This window comes from Pocillopora verrucosa, chromosome 3, assembly GCF_036669915.1.
Source record: "Pocillopora verrucosa isolate sample1 chromosome 3, ASM3666991v2, whole genome shotgun sequence".
NCBI lineage: Eukaryota > Metazoa > Cnidaria > Anthozoa > Scleractinia > Pocilloporidae > Pocillopora > Pocillopora verrucosa.
This window is the reverse complement of record NC_089314.1, coordinates 28,313,335-28,324,584: the sequence shown is the minus strand read 5'-3', so window position 1 is coordinate 28,324,584 and position 11,250 is coordinate 28,313,335.

Below are 11,250 nucleotides of genomic sequence, written 5' to 3'. Positions count from 1 at the left end.
ATTATCATTATTATTATTATTATTGTTAATATAATTATTTGATACTATTAAATCTGTGGTTGAGTGTCGATTAGTCTCTTTATTATTGAATCATCTTTCTCTTGTGGAACAAGATACTCTTCGTAAATATGTGGGATGTGGCAGGTTTTCTGTTTTGCATTTGGGACAAATCTTTAAGACTTCCTTCTGGCATCAATATGCAACTTCTAATTCTTTTCCATTAAAATTATACTATATTGGTAGCCACATGCACTCTCAAACTGCTTATTTTCTTGTTTTTCTTGACGTAAGTTAAGCATACGAGACAGAAGACAAACGACACATGAGTGTTATACTAGTTAAAAGTGAAAGAAAAGCAATATCGAAAAGTGGGCTATCACAAGGTTTGCAGGTTGCCGCATTTATGTTTAAAAAGATTTCGCTCGTTGTTGCTATGAAAGGTTAATTTTCTTCTGAGATTTAGGAACTATTAACTTTCGCGTAGCAAATACCACACCTTTGTTAGAGTTTCCTCTCAATTGTTACGTTAACCCGTTAAATCCCTTAGAGTGACAAGCATTAAATTTCTCCCTACAATATCACACATTAAGGTCATGAGAATAAAGGAAATGATCACCAACGAAAGAAGCTTTTGATCGGTAAACAAATTCTCTTTGTCAGCACCTTTGGAAATGCCAGAGAACAGTATGGAAAATATGCTTACTAATGTTAGGGTCTAAAAGGGTCAAAATAAATCTCTGTGCCACTGTTTGTGTAGCAAGTTCAGCGGTGCGTATAAGATACAATACACACGTTAATGAAAAACTTAAATAAGATAGTTAGTAACACAAAAAAGGCGTGGGAGCCGAAAGGAAAATAATTTTAAAGAGTGGTTTTTTTTTGCAGAAAAAGATAGTTGTTTAACTTTGAGCCGAAAAGGACGATTCTGGTAAAAAGCAGGCAAAAGGTAGAGGCTTATTTAAACGGCTTTTTTATGACCTTCAGAAATATTTAGTGTATTTTTTTCTTGTTGATCAAAGAACTCTATCAAGTGTCGTTTTATTTTGTATGTTTATTAAGGACACTTCAAATGGTGTTATAAAGTGTTTTGAATATTCGGATATCATGACCACAAGAAGTTCGCTAGTTCGCACGTGTCTCAGTCACAGACTTCAACGTTTTTCGTTTCTGAAAACTGAACAATGTCTTCTGTAAGATATTCTTCGAAGAATGTAAGTAATGTCGTCATTAATAGTTCCCTAGGTAGTTTTCTTTTAAGTTTATTTGCTATTTGTTTTCGATCAACCACAATGCTGTGCTGTTTCCAAGTGTAAAATAAAACGGATTAAAGAGTTTATCGTCTTCTGGCATTACCAGACACAAGAGTTAGCGTCCAAGAATCAGATCCAGACTATATTCTGCCTGATGTTTCTACAAAAGAGCTACCAAAGAGAGCAAAATATCATGAGAAAACGATACAGGCTTTCTGGACACGTTGGCAAAAGGAGTATCTGACAAGTCTACGTGAATATAACGCTCATCAAAGGAAAGTGTCAAACAACACCACAGTTTCTATAGGAGACGTTGTTCTCATACATGATAATATGCCACGTAATCAGTGGAAAATAGGTGTCGTTACTGATTTACATAAAGGGAAAGACGGATTAGTCAGATCTGTATCTTTAAGAATAAGTTCTGGTAATACACTGTTAAGACCTATAGAGAAACTTTACCCATTGGAGGTATCCAGCGAGAACAATACACAAAGTATTGAAAAGGAAGACAAAGAAGCTATAACCGATAAACAACGCCCCCCAGTACGACTTGCCGCTCAGAAAGCAATTCACAGAATCCGGGAACAATCAAAGGAATACTTGACCTGAAAGATATTTTTACGAAACTATTCTTAAATATTTCTATTTTGCTAATCATTCCATACTATTTCTTATCTAATCGGCCCGGGAGAGTGTCATAAATTATGTAATTATGACGTCACAATGCTTGCGATGTACTTCTAAGTTATGAATAAAACAACACAGCTGTCTTGACCATCGCGTGATACTTCGTAGTTACAATAGTTGTAACACCGCCACAACAAAATAATTACAATTTTAAATTTGTTATTTATTTAAATAATTGCTTCTTCTAGACGGGAGAATTGAACTGTCTCAGAAACACGAGCCTTTATGGTCTACTTTGCCGGTCCAAAACTGTTGGATTTCACATACTAAAATAAGTTGTTTGGTTTTATGAAGTGAGTTGATAACGTGAATTGGCTTCCGTAGAGAGTTTATAAAGCTGACGTTTTTAGCGTTTGAATCGATGCTAGCATCAATGTCTGGCTTGAACATGTTACTCAAATATGTCCCAGAATGCTAGAAATCACATCTCAGAGTGTCTCAAATTTCAATTTATTTGGGTTAGCAGTGTGAGTCGATTCCCTCCACATGAATGATAACTGATGACCTCAAATGAATTGCTGTCGTTAAAATCGTCAACGACTAATCAGGAGTTATCATGGTAACAATCAAAGTAAAGGGCGGTGATATGAACGAGTTGAAGCACCGCTTTTAGGCTTGGCATAATTTATGTATTGTTCAGTATGTTGAACAGTTTTAACAGCTCCGTGATTTATTTCCGTGGGCCTTTAAAATATCGGTAAGGCGAATATAACCCGAAAGAAGAGGCCAGTTGCTGTGCACCCATCCGACGTTTGCAACAAGAATGGCAAAGCTAAATAATGTTACAGAACATAAATGGTCCGCTCAAAAAGTGGACCAAATTTCCAAAAGGTCTGGATAGCAGCAAATATGTAACGAATTTAAGAAAATGAACGACGTTGAAGATGACAGAAGAACTGTAGAAACATGTTTTTAATAAAAGGGCTCTTGGAGCCAGCTCATTCATGTTATGCCTTGAGTTTGTATCGATTTCTTGGACTTGTTGAGTATAGGTACAGTTGAATTCGGTTTATGTGACATTTCAGGACTTATGGATTTTTTTTTTCTTTTCTTTTTGGGCATTTGTGTGATAAGAAAACTTGTGCATTTGTCGCGATGGGAATTGGAAATAAGGTTGTGTGAGCTGGAGGTGGGATGGGCTGAAGTCATTAGGCAGACAGTGTCCTTTTTGTTGGTGTGTGTGTTTGTGGGGCGGAGGGTGGGTTGGGTGGGCATGGTCAGGCATCAAATGTTGCTCTAGCAGCAAAATATTTGTAACCCTCATCTTTCACGATCATTTGCACAGTTGTGAAATATTCCTTGCCCGTTTCTTGATATCTTTTGTTTTTAACAAAGCGGCCGTTGCATTTGGTTTTTAACAGAGCGGCCTCAATCGTTCTTAATAGAATTTCAAGCCTTCATATAGTATTTTTTCCACATATTAATATTTGCGTAGACACCAAACAGATGAGAGATAAAACCACCAGAAAAGTAAACAAATGGCCACTCACGAAAGTAACGCTTCGCTTTTCCCTATGAAAATTCGCCGATTCCTCATGTATGCTAATAACAATATAAGGCACATATGTGATTAGACGCATATTTGCATTTGCCCGGGCTTTCTGTTGGAAGTAAACTTTGTTTTTTGTGCATGCATTTGCCTAAGGTTTTTTCCTGCAGTTATTGATTTCTCAAGCAAGGTAAGTCTTTTGCCTAACAGGCTGTCTTCTTATGTTTTCTTTTTCTTGGTTGACAAAAGTTTCAGGCTGAGATAGCTTTTAATTATGAACAGCCCCAAGTACTAAGGTGATGATTCTTAAAAAAAAAAAAAAAAAAAAGTCACCACCAAAGGTTATTACCAGATGAACTACTAATTTAATGGGGTCGTTGGAGTGGTTCTCATGAATGTGTGATTCCCACCAATGGCGTAGCTCCACTTTCTACATATAAATCCACACACAACCCACAATTCCTCTAATCGCTCTGACGAAGGGCTAACGCTCGAAACGTCAGCTTTTTTACCCTTTACGGTGGCTAATTTACGTTTTCAACCCAGTTGTTAACACTAAATTACCTGCTATACTCTCCCACCGACGCAGCACCACAGTTTCTTTAGAAACTTACCCCTTTATTCATTTGTGTGAAATACACTTTAGCATATTTTATACTATTACCTCCCAATTTGTTTGTTTCCATTTGGAGATACTGGGCTAGTATACTTAAGTCAATATATTTTGTTTTATTGGTTAGAGTGGTTTCACTAAACCTGGTGAGCACTAATTAACTGCTAGTGTTGAGAGTAATTTGCATTTTCTGTGAAAGAATAGGGTAATTAATAGTTGGTGGTGTACTATTAATTTTTTTGTTTTCTTTTGTTCTTTATCAACTACTACAAACTAAATAGTTATTTTTTTTCACGGGCAAATGAATATCACTTTAAAAGATGTAAAGAAACAAAAGGCCACAAGGCATTTAGCATCTAATAACATTAATGTAATTCATCAGCAGTACCCAGGCCTATTGAAATATCTCTAATCAAAACCACTATTTTCATTCGCCCTCGAATAAAAAATGACTATTCAGTTAGTAGCAGTTGATAATGTACAAAAAAATCAGAGTCTACTAATTACAGTAACTGTAAGTTTTCATTTGCATATGAAAATTAACTAACTTTTTTCATTCTGTATATATGCAGTGAGGAAAAGGACACACTGTAAGATTATAATAGTTTTAAAAATTTTTTATTTGACTATATCTACTAATTACAATGATAATATTTCAAGGGTATAATAGTAGAAATTGTCATCCAACAAGAACAATACAAATCTCTAGCATGAGAATTAAATATTTTGAACCCCATATTACAATAGGTTGCAACAGTAATACACCCTACTGTTAATAAGAAATTGGTGTAGCTTTCAGATATGAGTGACTCAAAGGCTCTTCGTAAAGACGTACAGTACCGATTTCCCCCTATAGCAATTTCTTGGTGAACAGTACTAGAATAGCTTTCACTGTATGATAATCAGCGTCAAAAACATTTAATGCTGTTAGTAATTCTGACGGCATTAAATATGCCTGCCTGGCTAATCATGACAAAATTGAATATAGCTGATTTCCAATATCCATTATTTGTACAAGATCATTTGCAGAGCTGATCCCTTGTGTGCTATTGTAAATCAAAGAACACAAACTCATTGCAACACATTGTTGTCCTGCATTCTGTCCAAAAACTAACTTGTTACTTTGAATATATGAAGCTACTGTTGTTTTGTTGGGGTCGACTCATATTGAAGGGCCAGGATTTTTTCCTATGTCTCTACTTAATTTAGAGTTGCGATAACGACATTGAAAGACCCAAATAACAACAATCAAGTTACTAATGACCCGTCACGTATACCAAATATTCTAAACGAACATTTTGCAAGTGTTGGTACCAAACTAGCAAGTAAACTGGTAATTTAGTGTTAACAACTGGGTTGAAAACGTAAATTAGCCACCGTAAAGGGTAAAAAAGCTGACGTTTCGAGCGTTAGCCCTTCGTCTAACGCTCGAAACGTCAGCTTTTTTACCCTTTACAGTGGCTAATTTACGTTTTCAACCCAGTTGTTAACACTAAATTACCTGCTATACTCTCCCACCGACGCAGCACCACAGTTTCTTTAGAAACTTACCCCTTTATAGCAAGTAAACTACCCACCAAAAGCAATCATATGGATTATCTCAAGAAATTAAAATCACCTGATTCTTCCTTTTTTTCCAAACTGATTTTCCCAGATGACGTTAAACAAGAAATTCTATCACTACCAAACAACAAATCGTATGGTTTATACTCTTGTCCTACCCAACTTCTTAAATGTTCGTGCGATATTTTATCTCCGGTCCTTTCGAACATCTTCAATACTTCTATTACGTCTGGTGTTCACCCATCAAAACTTAAGATCTCCAAAATCACACCTTTAAATAATCACATCTTTAAAAGTGAAGACGAGACTGATGCTTCTAATTACCGACCAATTTCTCTCTTGTCAAGTTTTAACAGAATATTTGAAAAGCTACTGTGTTACAGAATGAAGGACTTTATTGACAAAAATAAGTTAATACATTCCTCACAGTATGGCTTCCGTAAGGTGCACTCCCCAGATCATGCGATCCTTGATATTGTCGAAACTTTACAGAACAATATAGATAAGCATTATTTCTCGTGTGGTGTTTTCATTGACCTAAAAAAGGCTTTTGATACCGTCAATCACGAAATACTACTTGATAAACTTAAGAACAAGTCTTTGTAAGAATCAAACATCTTGGGAAATGAAAATTTTCAACCTCCCTTCAAATTTTGCATGCAGTTAGGAACTCAGGGGGGATGCACAAAAATGCCCTTTTTGAAGGTGGCAGCACTCTTGTTGCCATGGTAACAAGGGCTGCTTGTTCGAGGCCTGGGGCTTCATTTTCATACAAAAACTATGCTTCTCTCGACGAACATTAGATAGCTCAGTTGATATTGCATGTTTCTCGATGAAAGGTTCACTCATAAATGTTCGCTCATAAAGAGATCTCTCATAAGGTTAGCGGACCGACCCGTTCCGAAAACGCGCGACATCTTTTAGTGTGGGTCTACCGCGAACGATGTGTGCATATTTTGTATGCGTTTTGAGCGTATTATACAGTGTCTGCGCTGATTTTGCACCGCGATATATATCAAGTCGAGGGAACAGTTTTGGTCCCGGTCCACATGTTTGTCAACAGAGAGAACACATATCGGTTAAAAAGATGAAACGTATGGAACACGTGCAAAGCTGTCAATTGTTTCTCGAATACTGCGCGTGTTATATATTTGATGGTAACATTTCATATATGTCTACATCCACATCCAATTTAATTTTATTAAGTTGGTAAATTCTGTACAGACATTACACCAACCAACTCGCGCACAAAGTGAGAAGACTCTAGGAAGGCTTGAAATTATATTAAGAAGGTCTGTGATCGAGAAACGGGCAAGGAATATTCCTCAATAGTGTAAATAATCGTAAAAGATGATCGCGGAAAAGCGATTGCGTGACGCTCGGTAGGTTGTAAGATGACATGCTATCACGTATCAGACGAAAAAACAGTCTCAATTCTCAGTCTGCATTTTGTACCCAGTCTGCATTTTGTAGTAAGGGGGTAAGTTTCTAAGGAAACTGAGGTGCTGCGTCGGTGGGAGAGTATGACTGGTAATTTAGTGTTAACAACTGGGTTGAAAACGTAAATTAGCCACCGTAAAGGGTAAAAAAGCTGACGTTTCGAGCGTGAAATATAAGAGTAAATGGGATGCGGTCAGTGTTTTCCTTCTCAGCCGTTTGTAGTGCTGACTGTCGATCAATTTATTGGGCACGGTGGTGGCCCGCTTGAACGACAGAAACAGGATAGCCACGTTTATCAAAAAACTGCCACATTGCCTCTGATTTTTCGGAAAAGTCAGAGTCGTCGCTACATAAACGACGAAGTCTGAGAAACTGTGAAACACTAGTGCATAAACCGTTGCCTTCAATTGAAATTTTGATGTCTAGAAAAGCCAAAGAAGTGTCGGAAATTTCCCAGGTATATTTAAGAGCCGGATGAAAGGAACTAACGGCGGTTATAAATTGAATGAGCTCCTCTCTGATAGAGGAGGTAGTGCCGATGCAATTGTCGTAGAGTTCAGGTTTTGGGCCGTGGTATTGACTAAAAAATAAATGTTCGATAAAACTTACGAAAAGGTTAGCGTAACTGGGTCCCATTTTAGTACCCATGGCCACGCCATTAGTTTGTTTGTAGTAGTTACCACCGAATGAAAAGCGATTGAGTGTGAGTACTAGTTCGGCCAGATGGAGTGGTGTTTCAGAGCTAGGTTCCTTAACAGTGCGATGATCGAAAAATGTTTGAGGGCCCGCAGACCTTCGTGATTGGGAATGACAGTATAAAGAGACTTTATATCCATAGTGAAAATAAGTTTGTTTTGGCCGAGGAAACTAAAGTTACGAAAACTTTCAAGTGTGTGTTGGCTGTCCTTAATGTAAGACGATTAAGTTTTGACGATAGGTGCCATAATTTTGTCTAAATAGCTAGAAATAAGTTCGGTGAGACAACTGCAGGCAGAAACGATGTGTCGACCTGGGTTGTTAGGTTTGTGGATTTTAGGTAAAAAGTAAATACACGAAGTTCTGGGAGTGGTGATGGTGAGATTTTTGTGGCCGGCAATTCTTGTTTAGCTACAAGATCGTTAATCGCATTTTTGACAATGTTTTGGTTAATTAAAGTGAGATGTTTGTCGACTTAAGCATAAGAGGAGGTGTGGGAAAGTTGCCTCAAAGCTCCTTTTTGGTAGAGGTCGGCCCGCCAAACAACAACTGCGTCGCCTTTGTCGGCCGCTTTAATGACTATGTCTTTGCGTTTTTTAGACTTTTTAGTAAGTCAGTCGTTTCGTTAACACGAAATAAAGAAATCCAAGGGACATTAGTAATTATTAAACTTTAAAATTAAGCAGTGTCAGCTGGCTTATGGAAGTCCAGCCATTCATCAAACGAACTCCGATTTTTTTTGCACTTAAGCTCCTAAAGTTTGGACGGACTTCAAATAAAATTATAAAAGAAAAAATTAAGGCTTCCAACTTACCTGAGACGCGGTTTGGAGCTTGTGCGATGTTGTACGGCCGTGCTTAACATGAATGTCCGTTAAAAACCTTCCAATTCCTTAAAAAGACTGATATATTGGAACAGGAAGTTGTTCGTAAAGAGTGCGATGTTAAATGTTCGTAAAGGATAAGGATCAAGATGGATATAATTAACCACTTTCTATTTGGAGAAATACTCAAAGAAGTGAAATAATTATGGCTCATATATCTTCAGTAGAATTACCGCGGTATTTTGACCAGTTCCGCTTTTAACACTTTACGCGTCTTTAATATTCTTTACGCATCTTTTCTCACTGTTCTTTAAGAACCTTTAACATTTTTTTGACATTCTTTACGCACAATCAATCTTTACCAGCCGTTAATTCTATTTACGAATCTTTAGTGTTCCTCAACGACTCGCATGAGTTATCTGATGAGTTATCTGATTACAAATTCAGTGCGGCAGATGAAAGTACTTCACGTTTACACCTTAAATCACCTCTAAGAAAAAGAGGTGTCGAACGTGTTAAATTAAAAACTGAAAACTATTTTCCTGATCGAGAATTCGACATGGATTTAGCCTAAAAACGAGAGTATTAAATGGATAAAAGTATAAAGAGGGTTATTTCCAGGAAGGTCCTATACGGGATAAATTTTTATAGGATAGGGTAATTTTCTTAGTGCTTAATTATTTTTTTTAAGCAAAAATAATGAAAATATACCAGAAACTAGCCGCAAACCGCAGTTTACGCAAAAACATCTGTCTCCATGTCAAATTCTCAACCACAATACGAAAAAGGTGAAAGAAATGGTACTTAGATGGGACCGCCAAAAGGAATAAGAAAATGATCAACCTGGTTATTATAATTTTTTGTATCGAATGGCTTAAAGTAATACAATATTTCCATTCCTTTTCCCATCACCAATATAAGGAAACCCTTACAATATTTCAGATTAAATATAGTTCTATTTTTATCGTTTAACAATATGAGTCAATCCTTGAAAGGCATTTACGGCATCGTTTTACAGAAGCGTAAAATATCGCAAACGTTCTCGATACGGACTTTTGGCAACACGCGCTAAGATAGGGTACTACGTTGATGTTGTCACGAGCTCACAGTTGTTATAGTCTGATTAGCAAAGGGGAATGTTGCCAAAAAAATTTAGACAAATGCAAAATGGCAATTAGGCATGTAAATATTTCCCACTTATGATAGTTAAATAACGCGTAAAGATCGCCTTTCTGATCGCTTTACAGTCGCCGTAAAATATCGTAAATATTCTCTATATCGTTTTCAATGCGTAAAGACATTCTTTACGAGAGTGTAAAGAAGTTCGTAAAGACGCGTAAAGAGGATCTTAACACTTACTTTACGGCATCTTTACGGCTTCGTGAATTTATAATTTCATGCTGCGAATGATCGAAACAAAAACTTAGATGAGCCAAATCGTGACGTTAAAGTTTAACGTTATGATTTGGGTCATGCATGACCCCATAGATTTTGTTTATTCTGAGAATAAACGAAACCTGATTCAAATTTTTTCGTGTTGAAAAGTTGCCAAAATGGATATTAGTGCTAATTTCACACAATCTAAGATTTACAAGTTTTAGTCAATTTCCCTGACTAATTACTTTGTAATAGTGTTTATACGTTGAGGAAATGGTTGGGTTGAAATATAATACAAAGACTTGCCAGTAGATAGTTTTATTACAGTTTTTATTCAGTTTATTGTAGGGCTGGAAAATAAACTAACAAGAGCTCTGCTTTTAGGCTTGGCTAAATCTATATATTAAGGGTGGTCACCGCTTTCGGTTTGAGGCGCAGTGCAAACAATTATGTTCTGCTGACTCATTCATCGTTGCAGAACTGTCTGATGTGTTCTGTTTCGTCTTTTGAGAGATGCAGTGTCACAGTTTCTTAAGAAACTTCCGCCCTCTATTTTTGGATCAAAACATCAATGTTCACTATTTTACTCAACTCTTCGTTGCGTCTATAAGGCTTTTAAAACGGGCCACTTTACTTCGATTAATTAAGCCTTTGGGAAATGATCTGAATCGACACTAACTTCGTTATACGCCTAAGAAGGCTTCTACAACATGATCTGTTTTTTCTTTTTGACTTTCGAAGGAAGACGATACAATTGAAATTCGTATACATTCAGACTCATCCCCAAAGGTCATATATAACGGTAATTGAACTGATTAGAGTACAATTTGGTCTGAAATCCTATATGTGATATGAAATCAAAAGTTTGTTCTCAGACCAAAATTTTACGACACGAACTTCAATTACCACTTTCCACGTTCTTTTTGAAAGTGTAAAATACAGAATCTCAAATGTTTCATTTGCTTCTTAGAGCAAAGCGAAATAATATCATAAAATAATGGATATTGGCGTTGCTTTTTTTACCTTTACGTGGAAAACTCTACGCACTGAACAACCGCGCCCTCAGGCAGTCAATTTTCTATAGTCCCTTTAATACGTTGTTAGAAACGACTGATCCTCCTCCTTTCCCCTTGAAAGCCATATTATCCCCTCTTCGTCCTTCCTTTCACCCTTCACACTCTTGAAATTTGACCGATCACTCAAAACAATCCTTGTAATATCTGATTCGTTGTTTAAATTTATCGCACCTTTCTCTTTTCCTGGGAAATAGATGAGATTTGAGGCAACGACAGTACGATTCGTAACAAGA